The sequence below is a fragment of the Lissotriton helveticus genome, chromosome 7 (genome assembly GCF_964261635.1).
Source record: "Lissotriton helveticus chromosome 7, aLisHel1.1, whole genome shotgun sequence".
Lineage (NCBI taxonomy): Eukaryota > Metazoa > Chordata > Amphibia > Caudata > Salamandridae > Lissotriton > Lissotriton helveticus.
The window spans coordinates 936308360-936327616 of NC_136068.1; positions in this window are offsets into that span (position 1 = coordinate 936308360).

A 19257-nucleotide genomic window follows, 5' to 3' on the forward strand; every position below is an offset into this window, starting at 1 on the left:
ACTGCCTAGCTGCCTTGCAGTCCTAATTACATATAGTTACCTAGTTCATAATTGCTGATGTCTCCTCCTCCTGTGTTTCCTCGTCACCCAGGGCGATTGGTCACGTGCTGTCCTGACATCATAAAGCTAGAGCAGGATGTCATCTGACATGAGGGACAATCAGTTGCCTAGCAAGCACTAAGATACATTTATCGTGGTATTGAACTGGGTTGCAGGGTAAACAGGGCGCCCAGCTGAAGACCTAGAGGGTGAGATTAATGAAACTGGCGCATTATTTGAGACTTGTGCATCTGTTTGAAGGTGCAGTTAATCACAATGTTCTCGACTTCTCTATAGCTTAACTGATAAGGATGTACTAAGATGAAGATGTTAAGATGTTGTTTATAGTTTTTATTATTCCCACTAACAGTAGCGTAAACCTTCCTCCCTCAACTTATCAGATCACTCAATTGCTATTGGTGTATCATAAACTATAAGAATTGCACTGAGAAGGGGATGCCATCACTTGGCTGGCAATCACATCTTTTTATCTAGGTCCTGATGTAGGTGCTAGTGTTGTTTAGAGAGTGGTAGCAAATGAGGCATAGGATTGATGTAATGTAATGTGTATACTTGTAAAGCGCACTGTTGCCAGCCGGCGTCCTGGTGCTGTATACCGCTGGGGAACCAGTCCTGGCTTTCCCTGTGGGATGGTCCCTGCTGGGAATCCCCATGGTGGAGCCAGGCATCCCCGGCGTTGAGGGGTCCGTTGTGGAGATTAGGCAAGCTAATGCCCAGAGTTGCAGAGTGGGACCCCTGGTTAGAGTAGGCACTGACGTGAGAATTATCGAGTCCGCTGACCCTGGTCCATGACACTGCCGCGTCGGGAATCGAACCCTGGTCCCGGGCCGACTTCTGCTTTTGGGTCTGCCGCCTCTAACCAGTGAGCCATTGAGAGATGTACCCCAGGCTGAACATGAAAACTGAGAAAACATGAAAACTGAGATTCTAATTTTTAGTAGGGTGTGGATTTTCACAATATCCATAGTACTGATTATCAAGCCTTAGAAAATCTGTTTTTTATTACTGTGCATTCGTTTGAAAATATTCAAGTTCTAATGCACTAACAGTGGACTTTTCCATCTGCAGAATATACTGAATGACCAGAGATGGCAGTGCTGCGGAAGAGAATTTGTCTGCATTGCTGAGACCAAAAAAAAAACCATGAAGCCTTTTCTAAGCACTCCGCCTTCCTTCATCAATTTAAATGGTAAGTCAAACTCGAGTTAGTGGGGTCTTGGCATGATTATCTTTGTCAAGACTCTACCAAAATGGATGACCTTACGGTGATCATCATATTTTATCAGACTTTGTCTCCGAAGCTGAGAAAGCCTGCGTTAGATACCTGTGCTAACAATGTGTCATCAGAGGACATTACTGTCTTTAAGGCTGGAAAGAGTTTCCTTAATTTGGAGCCATGGCCTTACTTTCTCAAGGAGTGAAGCTCATTTGACCTGTTTCCCTGCACTCTGTGTGTGGGTCTCTGATACTCCAGATGGATAGCTGTTTAGGATACTCGGCGGTCTTGCAACTCCATCCAATTTTCAAAAGGAGCCCAATGCTTTCCCAGTATACTGCCTAGCTGCCTTGCAGTGCTAATTACATATAGTTACCTAGTGCATAATTGCTGATGTCTCCTCCTCCTGTGTTTCCTTGTCACCGAGGGCGATTGGTCACATGCTGTCCTGACATCATAAAGCTAGAGCAGGATGTCATCTGACATGAGGGACAATCAGTTGCCTAGCAAGCACTAAGATACATTTATCATGGTATTGAACTGGGTTGCAGGGTAAACAGGGCGCCCAGCTGAAGACCTAGATGGTGAGATGAATGAAACTGGCGCATTATTTGAGACTTGTGCATCTGTTTGAAGGTGCAGTTAATCACAATGTTCTCGACTTCTCTATAGCTTAACTGATAAGGATGTACTAAGATGAAGATGTTAAGATGTTGTTTATAGTTTTTATTATTCCCACTAACAGTAGCGTAAACCTTCCTCCCTCAACTTATCAGATCACTCAATTGCTATTGGCGTATCATAACCTATAAGAATTGCACTGAGAAGGGGATGCCATCACTTGGCTGGCAATCACATCTTTTTATCTAGGTCCTGATGTAGGTGCTAGTGTTGTTTAGAGAGTGGTAGCAAATGAGGCATAGGATTGATGTAATGTAATGTGTATACTTGTAAAGCGCACTGTTGCCAGCCGGCGTCCTGGCGCTGTATACCGCTGGGGAACCAGTCCTGGCTTTCCCTGTGGGATGGTCCCTGCTGGGAATCCCCAAGGTGGAGCCAGGCATCCGCGGCGTTGAGGGGGCCGTTGTGGAGATTAGGCAAGCTAATGCCCAGAGTTGCAGAGTGGGACCCCTGGTTAGAGTAGGCACTGACGTGAGAATTATCGAGTCCGCTGACCCTGGTCCATGACCCTGCCGCGTCGGGAATCGAACCCTGGTCCTGGGCCGACTTCTGCTTTTGGGTCTGCCGCCTCTAACCAGTGAGCCATTGAGAGATGTACCCCAGGCTGAACATGAAAACTGAGAAAACATGAAAACTGAGATTCTAATTTTTAGTAGGGTGTGGATTTTCACAATATCCATAGTACTGATTATCAAGCCTTAGAAAATCTGGTTTTTATTGCTGTGCATTCGTTTGAAAATATTCAAGTTCTAATGCACTAACAGTGGACTTTTCCATCTGCAGAATATGCTGAATGACCAGAGATGGCAGTGCTGCGGAAGAGAATTTGTCTGCATTGCTTAGACCAAAAAAAAAACAAGAAGCCATTTCTCAGCACTCTGCCTTCCTTCATCAATTTAAATGGTAAGTCAAACTCGAGTTAGTGGGGTCTTGGCATGATTATCTTTGTCAAGACTCTACCAAAATGGATGACGTTACGGTGATCATCATATTTTATCAGACTTTGTCTCCGAAGCTGAGAAAGCCTGCGTTAGATACCTGTGCTAACAATGTGTCATCAGAGGACATTACTGTCTTTAAGGCTGGAAAGAGTTTCCTTAATTTGGAGCGATGGCCTTACTTTCTCAAGGAGTGAAGCTCATTTAACCTGTTTCCCTGCACTCTGTGTGTGGGTCTCTGAGACTCCAGATGGATAGCTGTTTAGGATACTCGACGGTCTTGAAACTCCATCCAATTTTCAAAAGGAGCCCAATGCTTTCCCAGTATACTGCCTAGCTGCCTTGCAGTCCTAATTACATATAGTTACCTAGTTCATAATTGCTGATGTCTCCTCCTCCTGTGTTTCCTCGTCACCCAGGGCGATTGGTCACGTGCTGTCCTGACATCATAAAGCTAGAGCAGGATGTCATCTGACATGAGGGACAATCAGTTGCCTAGCAAGCACTAAGATACATTTATCGTGGTATTGAACTGGGTTGCAGGGTAAACAGGGCGCCCAGCTGAAGACCTAGAGGGTGAGATTAATGAAACTGGCGCATTATTTGAGACTTGTGCATCTGTTTGAAGGTGCAGTTAATCACAATGTTCTCGACTTCTCTATAGCTTAACTGATAAGGATGTACTAAGATGAAGATGTTAAGATGTTGTTTATAGTTTTTATTATTCCCACTAACAGTAGCGTAAACCTTCCTCCCTCAACTTATCAGATCACTCAATTGCTATTGGCGTATCATAACCTATAAGAATTGCACTGAGAAGGGGATGCCATCACTTGGCTGGCAATCACATCTTTTTATCTAGGTCCTGATGTAGGTGCTAGTGTTGTTTAGAGAGTGGTAGCAAATGAGGCATAGGATTGATGTAATGTAATGTGTATACTTGTAAAGCGCACTGTTGCCAGCCGGCGTCCTGGCGCTGTATACCGCTGGGGAACCAGTCCTGGCTTTCCCTGTGGGATGGTCCCTGCTGGGAATCCCCAAGGTGGAGCCAGGCATCCCCGGCGTTGAGGGGGCCGTTGTGGAGATTAGGCAAGCTAATGCCCAGAGTTGCAGAGTGGGACCCCTGGTTAGAGTAGGCACTGACGTGAGAATTATCGAGTCCGCTGACCCTGGTCCATGACCCTGCCGCGTCGGGAATCGAACCCTGGTCCCGGGCCGACTTCTGCTTTTGGGTCTGCCGCCTCTAACCAGTGAGCCATTGAGAGATGTACCCCAGGCTGAACATGAAAACTGAGAAAACATGAAAACTGAGATTCTAATTTTTAGTAGGGTGTGGATTTTAACAATATCCATAGTACTGATTATCAAGCCTTAGAAAATCTGTTTTTTATTACTGTGCATTCGTTTGAAAATATTCAAGTTCTAATGCACTAACAGTGGACTTTTCCATCTGCAGAATATACTGAATGACCAGAGATGGCAGTGCTGCGGAAGAGAATTTGTCTGCATTGCTGAGACCCAAAAAAAAACCATGAAGCCTTTTCTCAGCACTCTGCCTTCCTTCATCAATTTAAATGGTAAGTCAAACTCGAGTTTGTGGGGTCTTGGCATGATTATCTTTGTCAAGACTCTACCAAAATGGATGACCTTACGGTGATCATCATATTTTATCAGACTTTGTCTCCGAAGCTGAGAAAGCCTGCGTTAGATACCTGTGCTAACAATGTGTCATCAGAGGACATTACTGTCTTTAAGGCTGGAAAGAGTTTCCTTAATTTGGAGCCATGGCCTTACTTTCTCAAGGAGTGAAGCTCATTTGACCTGTTTCCCTGCACTCTGTGTGTGGGTCTCTGATACTCCAGATGGATAGCTGTTTAGGATACTCGGCGGTCTTGCAACTCCATCCAATTTTCAAAAGGAGCCCAATGCTTTCCCAGTATACTGCCTAGCTGCCTTGCAGTCCTAATTACATATAGTTACCTAGTGCATAATTGCTGATTTCTCCTCCTCCTGTGTTTCCTCGTCACCCAGGGCGATTGGTCACGTGCTGTCCTGACATCATAAAGCTAGAGCAGGATGTCATCTGACATGAGGGACAATCAGTTGCCTAGCAAGCACTAAGATACATTTATCATGGTATTGAACTGGGTTGCAGGGTAAACAGGGCGCCCAGCTGAAGACCTAGATGGTGAGATGAATGAAACTGGCGCATTATTTGAGACTTGTGCATCTGTTTGAAGGTGCAGTTAATCACAATGTTCTCGACTTCTCTATAGCTTAACTGATAAGGATGTACTAAGATGAAGATGTTAAGATGTTGTTTATAGTTTTTATTATTCCCACTAACAGTAGCGTAAACCTTCCTCCCTCAACTTATCAGATCACTCAATTGCTATTGGCGTATCATAACCTGTAAGAATTGCACTGAGAAGGGGATGCCGTCACTTGGCTGGCAATCACATCTTTTTATCTAGGTCCTGATGTAGGTGCTAGTGTTGTGTAGAGAGTGGTAGCAAATGAGGCATAGGATTGATGTAATGTAATGTGTATACTTGCAAAGCGCACTGTTGCCAGACGGCGTCCTGGCACTGTATACCGCTGGGGAACCAGTCCTGGCTTTCCCTGTGGGATGGTCCCTGCTGGGAATCCCCAAGGTGGAGCCAGGCATCCCCGGCGTTGAGGGGGCCATTGTGGAGATTAGGCAAGCTAATGCCCAGAGTTGCAGAGTGGGACCCCTGGTTAGAGTAGGCACTGACGTGAGAATTATCGAGTCCGCTGACCCTGGTCCATGACCCTGCCGCGTCGGGAATCGAACCCTGGTCCTGGGCCGACTTCTGCTTTTGGGTCTGCCGCCTCTAACCAGTGAGCCATTGAGAGATGTACCCCAGGCTGAACATGAAAACTGAGAAAACATGAAAACTGAGATTCTAATTTTTAGTAGGGTGTGGATTTTCACAATATCCATAGTACTGATTATCAAGCCTTAGAAAATCTGGTTTTTATTGCTGTGCATTCGTTTGAAAATATTCAAGTTCTAATGCACTAACAGTGGACTTTTCCATCTGCAGAATATGCTGAATGACCAGAGATGGCAGTGCTGCGGAAGAGAATTTGTCTGCATTGCTTAGACCAAAAAAAAAACAAGAAGCCATTTCTCAGCACTCTGCCTTCCTTCATCAATTTAAATGGTAAGTCAAACTCGAGTTAGTGGGGTCTTGGCATGATTCTTTGTCAAGACTCTACCAAAATGGATGACGTTACGGTGATCATCATATTTTATCAGACTTTGTCTCCGAAGCTGAGAAAGCCTGCGTTAGATACCTGTGCTAACAATGTGTCATCAGAGGACATTACTGTCTTTAAGGCTGGAAAGAGTTTCCTTAATTTGGAGCGATGGCCTTACTTTCTCAAGGAGTGAAGCTCATTTAACCTGTTTCCCTGCACTCTGTGTGTGGGTCTCTGAGACTCCAGATGGATAGCTGTTTAGGATACTCGACGGTCTTGCAACTCCATCCAATTTTCAAAAGGAGCCCAATGCTTTCCCAGTATACTGCCTAGCTGCCTTGCAGTCCTAATTACATATAGTTACCTAGTTCATAATTGCTGATGTCTCCTCCTCCTGTGTTTCCTCGTCACCCAGGGCGATTGGTCACGTGCTGTCCTGACATCATAAAGCTAGAGCAGGATGTCATCTGACATGAGGGACAATCAGTTGCCTAGCAAGCACTAAGATACATTTATCGTGGTATTGAACTGGGTTGCAGGGTAAACAGGGCGCCCAGCTGAAGACCTAGAGGGTGAGATTAATGAAACTGGCGCATTATTTGAGACTTGTGCATCTGTTTGAAGGTGCAGTTAATCACAATGTTCTCGACTTCTCTATAGCTTAACTGATAAGGATGTACTAAGATGAAGATGTTAAGATGTTGTTTATAGTTTTTATTATTCCCACTAACAGTAGCGTAAACCTTCCTCCCTCAACTTATCAGATCACTCAATTGCTATTGGCGTATCATAACCTATAAGAATTGCACTGAGAAGGGGATGCCATCACTTGGCTGGCAATCACATCTTTTTATCTAGGTCCTGATGTAGGTGCTAGTGTTGTTTAGAGAGTGGTAGCAAATGAGGCATAGGATTGATGTAATGTAATGTGTATACTTGTAAAGCGCACTGTTGCCAGCCGGCGTCCTGGCGCTGTATACCGCTGGGGAACCAGTCCTGGCTTTCCCTGTGGGATGGTCCCTGCTGGGAATCCCCAAGGTGGAGCCAGGCATCCCCGGCGTTGAGGGGGCCGTTGTGGAGATTAGGCAAGCTAATGCCCAGAGTTGCAGAGTGGGACCCCTGGTTAGAGTAGGCACTGACGTGAGAATTATCGAGTCCGCTGACCCTGGTCCATGACCCTGCCCCGTCGGGAATCAAACCCTGGTCCCGGGCCGACTTCTGCTTTTGGGTCTGCCGCCTCTAACCAGTGAGCCATTGAGAGATGTACCCCAGGCTGAACATGAAAACTGAGAAAACATGAAAACTGAGATTCTAATTTTTAGTAGGGTGTGGATTTTCACAATATCCATAGTACTGATTATCAAGCCTTAGAAAATCTGTTTTTTATTACTGTGCATTCGTTTGAAAATATTCAAGTTCTAATGCACTAACAGTGGACTTTTCCATCTGCAGAATATACTGAATGACCAGAGATGGCAGTGCTGCGGAAGAGAATTTGTCTGCATTGCTGAGACCCAAAAAAAAACCATGAAGCCTTTTCTCAGCACTCTGCCTTCCTTCATCAATTTAAATGGTAAGTCAAACTCGAGTTTGTGGGGTCTTGGCATGATTATCTTTGTCAAGACTCTACCAAAATGGATGACCTTACGGTGATCATCATATTTTATCAGACTTTGTCTCAGAAGCTGAGAAAGCCTGCGTTAGATACCTGTGCTAACAATGTGTCATCAGAGGACATTACTGTCTTTAAGGCTGGAAAGAGTTTCCTTAATTTGGAGCCATGGCCTTACTTTCTCAAGGAGTGAAGCTCATTTGACCTGTTTCCCTGCACTCTGTGTGTGGGTCTCTGATACTCCAGATGGATAGCTGTTTAGGATACTCGGCGGTCTTGCAACTCCATCCAATTTTCAAAAGGAGCCCAATGCTTTCCCAGTATACTGCCTAGCTGCCTTGCAGTCCTAATTACATATAGTTACCTAGTGCATAATTGCTGATTTCTCCTCCTCCTGTGTTTCCTCGTCACCCAGGGCGATTGGTCACGTGCTGTCCTGACATCATAAAGCTAGAGCAGGATGTCATCTGACATGAGGGACAATCAGTTGCCTAGCAAGCACTAAGATACATTTATCATGGTATTGAACTGGGTTGCAGGGTAAACAGGGCGCCCAGCTGAAGACCTAGATGGTGAGATGAATGAAACTGGCGCATTATTTGAGACTTGTGCATCTGTTTGAAGGTGCAGTTAATCACAATGTTCTCGACTTCTCTATAGCTTAACTGATAAGGATGTACTAAGATGAAGATGTTAAGATGTTGTTTATAGTTTTTATTATTCCCACTAACAGTAGCGTAAACCTTCCTCCCTCAACTTATCAGATCACTCAATTGCTATTGGCGTATCATAACCTGTAAGAATTGCACTGAGAAGGGGATGCCGTCACTTGGCTGGCAATCACATCTTTTTATCTAGGTCCTGATGTAGGTGCTAGTGTTGTGTAGAGAGTGGTAGCAAATGAGGCATAGGATTGATGTAATGTAATGTGTATACTTGCAAAGCGCACTGTTGCCAGACGGCGTCCTGGCACTGTATACCGCTGGGGAACCAGTCCTGGCTTTCCCTGTGGGATGGTCCCTGCTGGGAATCCCCAAGGTGGAGCCAGGCATCCCCGGCGTTGAGGGGGCCATTGTGGAGATTAGGCAAGCTAATGCCCAGAGTTGCAGAGTGGGACCCCTGGTTAGAGTAGGCACTGACGTGAGAATTATCGAGTCCGCTGACCCTGGTCCATGACCCTGCCGCGTCGGGAATCGAACCCTGGTCCTGGGCCGACTTCTGCTTTTGGGTCTGCCGCCTCTAACCAGTGAGCCATTGAGAGATGTACCCCAGGCTGAACATGAAAACTGAGAAAACATGAAAACTGAGATTCTAATTTTTAGTAGGGTGTGGATTTTCACAATATCCATAGTACTGATTATCAAGCCTTAGAAAATCTGGTTTTTATTGCTGTGCATTCGTTTGAAAATATTCAAGTTCTAATGCACTAACAGTGGACTTTTCCATCTGCAGAATATGCTGAATGACCAGAGATGGCAGTGCTGCGGAAGAGAATTTGTCTGCATTGCTTAGACCAAAAAAAAAACAAGAAGCCATTTCTCAGCACTCTGCCTTCCTTCATCAATTTAAATGGTAAGTCAAACTCGAGTTAGTGGGGTCTTGGCATGATTCTTTGTCAAGACTCTACCAAAATGGATGACGTTACGGTGATCATCATATTTTATCAGACTTTGTCTCCGAAGCTGAGAAAGCCTGCGTTAGATACCTGTGCTAACAATGTGTCATCAGAGGACATTACTGTCTTTAAGGCTGGAAAGAGTTTCCTTAATTTGGAGCGATGGCCTTACTTTCTCAAGGAGTGAAGCTCATTTAACCTGTTTCCCTGCACTCTGTGTGTGGGTCTCTGAGACTCCAGATGGATAGCTGTTTAGGATACTCGACGGTCTTGCAACTCCATCCAATTTTCAAAAGGAGCCCAATGCTTTCCCAGTATACTGCCTAGCTGCCTTGCAGTCCTAATTACATATAGTTACCTAGTTCATAATTGCTGATGTCTCCTCCTCCTGTGTTTCCTCGTCACCCAGGGCGATTGGTCACGTGCTGTCCTGACATCATAAAGCTAGAGCAGGATGTCATCTGACATGAGGGACAATCAGTTGCCTAGCAAGCACTAAGATACATTTATCGTGGTATTGAACTGGGTTGCAGGGTAAACAGGGCGCCCAGCTGAAGACCTAGAGGGTGAGATTAATGAAACTGGCGCATTATTTGAGACTTGTGCATCTGTTTGAAGGTGCAGTTAATCACAATGTTCTCGACTTCTCTATAGCTTAACTGATAAGGATGTACTAAGATGAAGATGTTAAGATGTTGTTTATAGTTTTTATTATTCCCACTAACAGTAGCGTAAACCTTCCTCCCTCAACTTATCAGATCACTCAATTGCTATTGGCGTATCATAACCTATAAGAATTGCACTGAGAAGGGGATGCCATCACTTGGCTGGCAATCACATCTTTTTATCTAGGTCCTGATGTAGGTGCTAGTGTTGTTTAGAGAGTGGTAGCAAATGAGGCATAGGATTGATGTAATGTAATGTGTATACTTGTAAAGCGCACTGTTGCCAGCCGGCGTCCTGGCGCTGTATACCGCTGGGGAACCAGTCCTGGCTTTCCCTGTGGGATGGTCCCTGCTGGGAATCCCCAAGGTGGAGCCAGGCATCCCCGGCGTTGAGGGGGCCGTTGTGGAGATTAGGCAAGCTAATGCCCAGAGTTGCAGAGTGGGACCCCTGGTTAGAGTAGGCACTGACGTGAGAATTATCGAGTCCGCTGACCCTGGTCCATGACCCTGCCCCGTCGGGAATCAAACCCTGGTCCCGGGCCGACTTCTGCTTTTGGGTCTGCCGCCTCTAACCAGTGAGCCATTGAGAGATGTACCCCAGTCGGAACATGAAAACTGAGAAAACATGAAAACTGAGATTCTAATTTTTAGTCGGGTGTGGATTTTCACAATATCCATAGTACTGATTATCAAGCCTTAGAAAATCTGTTTTTTATTACTGTGCATTCGTTTGAAAATATTCAAGTTCTAATGCACTAACAGTGGACTTTTCCATCTGCAGAATATACTGAATGACCAGAGATGGCAGTGCTGCGGAAGAGAATTTGTCTGCATTGCTGAGACCAACAAAAAAAACCAGGAAGCCTTTTCTCAGCACTCTGCCTTCCTTCATCAATTTAAATGGTAAGTCAAACTCGAGTTAGTGGGGTCTTGGCATGATTATCTTTGTCAAGACTCTACCAAAATGGATGACCTTACGGTGATCATCATATTTTATCAGACTTTGTCTCCGAAGCTGAGAAAGCCTGCGTTAGATACCTGTGCTAACAATGTGTCATCAGAGGACATTACTGTCTTTAAGGCTGGAAAGAGTTTCCTTAATTTGGAGCCATGGCCTTACTTTCTCAAGGAGTGAAGCTCATTTGACCTGTTTCCCTGCACTCTGTGTCTGGGTCTCTGATACTCCAGATGGATAGCTGTTTAGGATACTCGGCGGTCTTGCAACTCCATCCAATTTTCAAAAGGAGCCCAATGCTTTCCCAGTATACTGCCTAGCTGCCTTGCAGTCTTAATTACATATAGTTACCTAGTGCATAATTGCTGATTTCTCCTCCTCCTGTGTATCCTCGTCACCCAGGGCGATTGGTCACGTGCTGTCCTGACATAATAAAGCTAGAGCAGGATGTCATCTGACATCAGGGACAATCAGTTGCCTAGCAAGCACTAAGATACATTTATCATGGTATTGAACTGGGTTGCAGGGTAAACAGGGCGCCCAGCTGAAGACCTAGATGGTGAGATGAATGAAACTGGCGCATTATTTGAGACTTGTGCATCTGTTTGAAGGTGCAGTTAATCACAATGTTCTCGACTTCTCTATAGCTTAACTGATAAGGATGTACTAAGATGAAGATGTTAAGATGTTGTTTATAGTTTTTATTATTCCCACTAACAGTAGCGTAAACCTTCCTCCCTCAACTTATCAGATCACTCAATTGCTATTGGTGTATCATAAACTATAAGAATTGCACTGAGAAGGGGATGCCATCACTTGGCTGGCAATCACATCTTTTTATCTAGGTCCTGATGTAGGTGCTAGTGTTGTTTAGAGAGTGGTAGCAAATGAGGCATAGGATTGATGTAATGTAATGTGTATACTTGTAAAGCGCACTGTTGCCAGCCGGCGTCCTGGCGCTGTATACCGCTGGGGAACCAGTCCTGGCTTTCCCTGTGGGATGGTCCCTGCTGGGAATCCCCATGGTGGAGCCAGGCATCCCCGGCGTTGAGGGGTCCGTTGTGGAGATTAGGCAAGCTAATGCCCAGAGTTGCAGAGTGGGACCCCTGGTTAGAGTAGGCACTGACGTGAGAATTATCGAGTCCGCTGACCCTGGTCCATGACCCTGCCGCGTCGGGAATCGAACCCTGGTCCCGGGCCGACTTCTGCTTTTGGGTCTGCCGCCTCTAACCAGTGAGCCATTGAGAGATGTACCCCAGGCTGAACATGAAAACTGAGAAAACATGAAAACTGAGATTCTAATTTTTAGTAGGGTGTGGATTTTCACAATATCCATAGTACTGATTATCAAGCCTTAGAAAATCTGTTTTTTATTACTGTGCATTCGTTTGAAAATATTCAAGTTCTAATGCACTAACAGTGGACTTTTCCATCTGCAGAATATACTGAATGACCAGAGATGGCAGTGCTGCGGAAGAGAATTTGTCTGCATTGCTGAGACCAAAAAAAAAAACAAGAAGCCATTTCTCAGCACTCTGCCTTCCTTCATCAATTTAAATGGTAAGTCAAACTCGAGTTAGTGGGGTCTTGGCATGATTATCTTTGTCAAGACTCTACCAAAATGGATGATGTTACGGTGATCATCATATTTTATCAGACTTTGTCTCCGAAGCTGAGAAAGCCTGCGTTAGATACCTGTGCTAACAATGTGTCATCAGAGGACATTACTGTCTTTAAGGCTGGAAAGAGTTTCCTTAATTTGGAGCGATGGCCTTACTTTCTCAAGGAGTGAAGCTCATTTGACCTGTTTCCCTGCACTCTGTGTGTGGGTCTCTGATACTCCAGATGGATAGCTGTTTAGGATACTCGGCGGTCTTGCAACTCCATCCAATTTTCAAAAGGAGCCCAATGCTTTCCCAGTATACTGCCTAGCTGCCTTGCAGTCCTAATTACATATAGTTACCTAGTGCATAATTGCTGATTTCTCCTCCTCCTGTGTTTCCTCGTCACCCAGGGCGATTGGTCACGTGCTGTCCTGACATCATAAAGCTAGAGCAGGATGTCATCTGACATGAGGGACAATCAGTTGCCTAGCAAGCACTAAGATACATTTATCATGGTATTGAACTGGGTTGCAGGGTAAACAGGGCGCCCAGCTGAAGACCTAGATGGTGAGATGAATGAAACTGGTGCATTATTTGAGACTTGTGCATCTGTTTGAAGGTGCAGTTAATCACAATGTTCTCGACTTCTCTATAGCTTAACTGATAAGGATGTACTAAGATGAAGATGTTAAGATGTTGTTTATAGATTTTATTATTCCCACTAACAGTAGCGTAAACCTTCCTCCCTCAACTTATCAGATCACTCAATTGCTATTGGCGTATCATAACCTGTAAGAATTGCACTGAGAAGGGGATGCCGTCACTTGGCTGGCAATCACATCTTTTTATCTAGGTCCTGATGTAGGTGCTAGTGTTGTGTAGAGAGTGGTAGCAAATGAGGCATAGGATTGATGTAATGTAATGTGTATACTTGCAAAGCGCACTGTTGCCAGACGGCGTCCTGGCGCTGTATACCGCTGGGGAACCAGTCCTGGCTTTCCCTGTGGGATGGTCCCTGCTGGGAATCCCCAAGGTGGAGCCAGGCATCCCCGGCGTTGAGGGGGCCGTTGTGGAGATTAGGCAAGCTAATGCCCAGAGTTGCAGAGTGGGACCCCTGGTTAGAGTAGGCACTGACGTGAGAATTATCGAGTCCGCTGACCCTGGTCCATGACCCTGCCGCGTCGGGAATCGAACCCTGGTCCTGGGCCGACTTCTGCTTTTGGGTCTGCCGCCTCTAACCAGTGAGCCGTTGAGAGATGTACCCCAGGCTGAACATGAAAACTGAGAAAACATGAAAACTGAGATTCTAATTTTTAGTAGGGTGTGGATTTTCACAATATCCATAGTACTGATTATCAAGCCTTAGAAAATCTGGTTTTTATTGCTGTGCATTCGTTTGAAAATATTCAAGTTCTAATGCACTAACAGTGGACTTTTCCATCTGCAGAATATGCTGAATGACCAGAGATGGCAGTGCTGCGGAAGAGAATTTGTCTGCATTGCTTAGACCAAAAAAAAAACAAGAAGCCATTTCTCAGCACTCTGCCTTCCTTCATCAATTTAAATGGTAAGTCAAACTCGAGTTAGTGGGGTCTTGGCATGATTATCTTTGTCAAGACTCTACCAAAATGGATGACCTTACGGTGATCATCATATTTTATCAGACTTTGTCTCCGAAGCTGAGAAAGCCTGCGTTAGATACCTGTGCTAACAATGTGTCATCAGAGGACATTACTGTCTTTAAGGCTGGAAAGAGTTTCCTTGATTTGGAGCCATGGCCTTACTTTCTCAAGGAGTGAAGCTCATTTGACCTGTTTCCCTGCACTCTGTGTGTGGGTCTCTGATACTCCAGATGGATAGCTGTTTAGGATACTCGGCGGTCTTGCAACTCCATCCAATTTTCAAAAGGAGCCCAATGCTTTCCCAGTATACTGCCTAGCTGCCTTGCAGTCCTAATTACATATAGTTACCTAGTTCATAATTGCTGATGTCTCCTCCTCCTGTGTTTCCTCGTCACCCAGGGCGATTGGTCACGTGCTGTCCTGACATCATAAAGCTAGAGCAGGATGTCATCTGACATGAGGGACAATCAGTTGCCTAGCAAGCACTAAGATACATTTATCGTGGTATTGAACTGGGTTGCAGGGTAAACAGGGCGCCCAGCTGAAGACCTAGAGGGTGAGATTAATGAAACTGGCGCATTATTTGAGACTTGTGCATCTGTTTGAAGGTGCAGTTAATCACAATGTTCTCGACTTCTCTATAGCTTAACTGATAAGGATGTACTAAGATGAAGATGTTAAGATGTTGTTTATAGTTTTTATTATTCCCACTAACAGTAGCGTAAACCTTCCTCCCTCAACTTATCAGATCACTCAATTGCTATTGGCGTATCATAACCTATAAGAATTGCACTGAGAAGGGGATGCCATCACTTGGCTGGCAATCACATCTTTTTATCTAGGTCCTGATGTAGGTGCTAGTGTTGTTTAGAGAGTGGTAGCAAATGAGGCATAGGATTGATGTAATGTAATGTGTATACTTGTAAAGCGCACTGTTGCCAGCCGGCGTCCTGGCGCTGTATACCGCTGGGGAACCAGTCCTGGCTTTCCCTGTGGGATGGTCCCTGCTGGGAATCCCCAAGGTGGAGCCAGGCATCCCCGGCGTTGAGGGGGCCGTTGTGGAGATTAGGCAAGCTAATGCCCAGAGTTGCAGAGTGGGACCCCTGGTTAGAGTAGGCACTGACGTGAGAATTATCGAGTCCGCTGACCCTGGTCCATGACCCTGCCCCGTCGGGAATCAAACCCTGGTCCCGGGCCGACTTCTGCTTTTGGGTCTGCCGCCTCTAACCAGTGAGCCATTGAGAGATGTACCACAGTCGGAACATGAAAACTGAGAAAACATGAAAACTGAGATTCTAATTTTTAGTCGGGTGTGGATTTTCACAATATCCATAGTACTGATTATCAAGCCTTAGAAAATCTGTTTTTTATTACTGTGCATTCGTTTGAAAATATTCAAGTTCTAATGCACTAACAGTGGACTTTTCCATCTGCAGAATATACTGAATGACCAGAGATGGCAGTGCTGCGGAAGAGAATTTGTCTGCATTGCTGAGACCAAAAAAAAAACCAGGAAGCCTTTTCTCAGCACTCTGCCTTCCTTCATCAATTTAAATGGTAAGTCAAACTCGAGTTAGTGGGGTCTTGGCATGATTATCTTTGTCAAGACTCTACCAAAATGGATGACCTTACGGTGATCATCATATTTTATCAGACTTTGTCTCCGAAGCTGAGAAAGCCTGCGTTAGATACCTGTGCTAACAATGTGTCATCAGAGGACATTACTGTCTTTAAGGCTGGAAAGAGTTTCCTTAATTTGGAGCCATGGCCTTACTTTCTCAAGGAGTGAAGCTCATTTGACCTGTTTCCCTGCACTCTGTGTCTGGGTCTCTGATACTCCAGATGGATAGCTGTTTAGGATACTCGGCGGTCTTGCAACTCCATCCAATTTTCAAAAGGAGCCCAATGCTTTCCCAGTATACTGCCTAGCTGCCTTGCAGTCCTTTTTACATATAGTTACCTAGTGCATAATTGCTGATTTCTCCTCCTCCTGTGTTTCCTCGTCACCCAGGGCGATTGGTCACGTGCTGTCCTGACATCATAAAGCTAGAGCAGGATGTCATCTGACATGAGGGACAATCAGTTGCCTAGCAAGCACTAAGATACATTTATCATGGTATTGAACTGGGTTGCAGGGTAAACAGGGCGCCCAGCTGAAGACCTAGATGGTGAGATGAATGAAACTGGCGCATTATTTGAGACTTGTGCATCTGTTTGAAGGTGCAGTTAATCACAATGTTCTCGACTTCTCTATAGCTTAACTGATAAGGATGTACTAAGATGAAGATGTTAAGATGTTGTTTATAGTTTTTATTATTCCCACTAACAGTAGCGTAAACCTTCCTCCCTCAACTTATCAGATCACTCAATTGCTATTGGCGTATCATAACCTGTAAGAATTGCACTGAGAAGGGGATGCCGTCACTTGGCTGGCAATCACATCTTTTTATCTAGGTCCTGATGTAGGTGCTAGTGTTGTGTAGAGAGTGGTAGCAAATGAGGCATAGGATTGATGTAATGTAATGTGTATACTTGCAAAGCGCACTGTTGCCAGACGGCGTCCTGGCGCTGTATACCGCTGGGGAACCAGTCCTGGCTTTCCCTGTGGGATGGTCCCTGCTGGGAATCCCCAAGGTGGAGCCAGGCATCCCCGGCGTTGAGGGGGCCGTTGTGGAGATTAGGCAAGCTAATGCCCAGAGTTGCAGAGTGGGACCCCTGGTTAGAGTAGGCACTGACGTGAGAATTATCGAGTCCGCTGACCCTGGTCCATGACCCTGCCGCGTCGGGAATCGAACCCTGGTCCTGGGCCGACTTCTGCTTTTGGGTCTGCCGCTTCTAACCAGTGAGCCATTGAGAGATGTACCCCAGGCTGAACATGAAAACTGAGAAAACATGAAAACTGAGATTCTAATTTTTAGTAGGGTGTGGATTTTCACAATATCCATAGTACTGATTATCAAGCCTTAGAAAATCTGGTTTTTATTGCTGTGCATTCGTTTGAAAATATTCAAGTTCTAATGCACTAACAGTGGACTTTTCCATCTGCAGAATATGCTGAATGACCAGAGATGGCAGTGCTGCGGAAGAGAATTTGTCTGCATTGCTTAGACCAAAAAAAAAACAAGAAGCCATTTCTCAGCACTCTGCCTTCCTTCATCAATTTAAATGGTAAGTCAAACTCGAGTTAGTGGGGTCTTGGCATGATTATCTTTGTCAAGACTCTACCAAAATGGATGACCTTACGGTGATCATCATATTTTATCAGACTTTGTCTCCGAAGCTGAGAAAGCCTGCGTTAGATACCTGTGCTAACAATGTGTCATCAGAGGACATTACTGTCTTTAAGGCTGGAAAGAGTTTCCTTGATTTGGAGCCATGGCCTTACTTTCTCAAGGAGTGAAGCTCATTTGACCTGTTTCCCTGCACTCTGTGTGTGGGTCTCTGATACTCCAGATGGATAGCTGTTTAGGATACTCGGCGGTCTTGCAACTCCATCCAATTTTCAAAAGGAGCCCAATGCTTTCCCAGTATACTGCCTAGCTGCCTTGCAGTCCTAATTACATATAGTTACCTAGTTCATAATTGCTGATGTCTCCTCCTCCTGTGTTTCCTCGTCACCCAGGGCGATTGGTCACGTGCTGTCCTGACATCATAAAGCTAGAGCAGGATGTCATCTGACATGAGGGACAATCAGTTGCCTAGCAAGCACTAAGATACATTTATCGTGGTATTGAACTGGGTTGCAGGGTAAACAGGGCGCCCAGCTGAAGACCTAGAGGGTGAGATTAATGAAACTGGCGCATTATTTGAGACTTGTGCATCTGTTTGAAGGTGCAGTTAATCACAATGTTCTCGACTTCTCTATAGCTTAACTGATAAGGATGTACTAAGATGAAGATGTTAAGATGTTGTTTATAGTTTTTATTATTCCCACTAACAGTAGCGTAAACCTTCCTCCCTCAACTTATCAGATCACTCAATTGCTATTGGCGTATCATAACCTATAAGAATTGCACTGAGAAGGGGATGCCATCACTTGGCTGGCAATCACATCTTTTTATCTAGGTCCTGATGTAGGTGCTAGTGTTGTTTAGAGAGTGGTAGCAAATGAGGCATAGGATTGATGTAATGTAATGTGTATACTTGTAAAGCGCACTGTTGCCAGCCGGCGTCCTGGCGCTGTATACCGCTGGGGAACCAGTCCTGGCTTTCCCTGTGGGATGGTCCCTGCTGGGAATCCCCAAGGTGGAGCCAGGCATCCCCGGCGTTGAGGGGGCCGTTGTGGAGATTAGGCAAGCTAATGCCCAGAGTTGCAGAGTGGGACCCCTGGTTAGAGTAGGCACTGACGTGAGAATTATCGAGTCCGCTGACCCTGGTCCATGACCCTGCCCCGTCGGGAATCAAACCCTGGTCCCGGGCCGACTTCTGCTTTTGGGTCTGCCGCCTCTAACCAGTGAGCCATTGAGAGATGTACCCCAGTCGGAACATGAAAACTGAGAAAACATGAAAACTGAGATTCTAATTTTTAGTCGGGTGTGGATTTTCACAATATCCATAGTACTGATTATCAAGCCTTAGAAAATCTGTTTTTTATTACTGTGCATTCGTTTGAAAATATTCAAGTTCTAATGCACTAACAGTGGACTTTTCCATCTGCAGAATATACTGAATGACCAGAGATGGCAGTGCTGCGGAAGAGAATTTGTCTGCATTGCTGAGACCAAAAAAAAAACCAGGAAGCCTTTTCTCAGCACTCTGCCTTCCTTCATCAATTTAAATGGTAAGTCAAACTCGAGTTAGTGGGGTCTTGGCATGATTATCTTTGTCAAGACTCTACCAAAATGGATGACCTTACGGTGATCATCATATTTTATCAGACTTTGTCTCCGAAGCTGAGAAAGCCTGCGTTAGATACCTGTGCTAACAATGTGTCATCAGAGGACATTACTGTCTTTAAGGCTGGAAAGAGTTTCCTTAATTTGGAGCCATGGCCTTACTTTCTCAAGGAGTGAAGCTCATTTGACCTGTTTCCCTGCACTCTGTGTCTGGGTCTCTGATACTCCA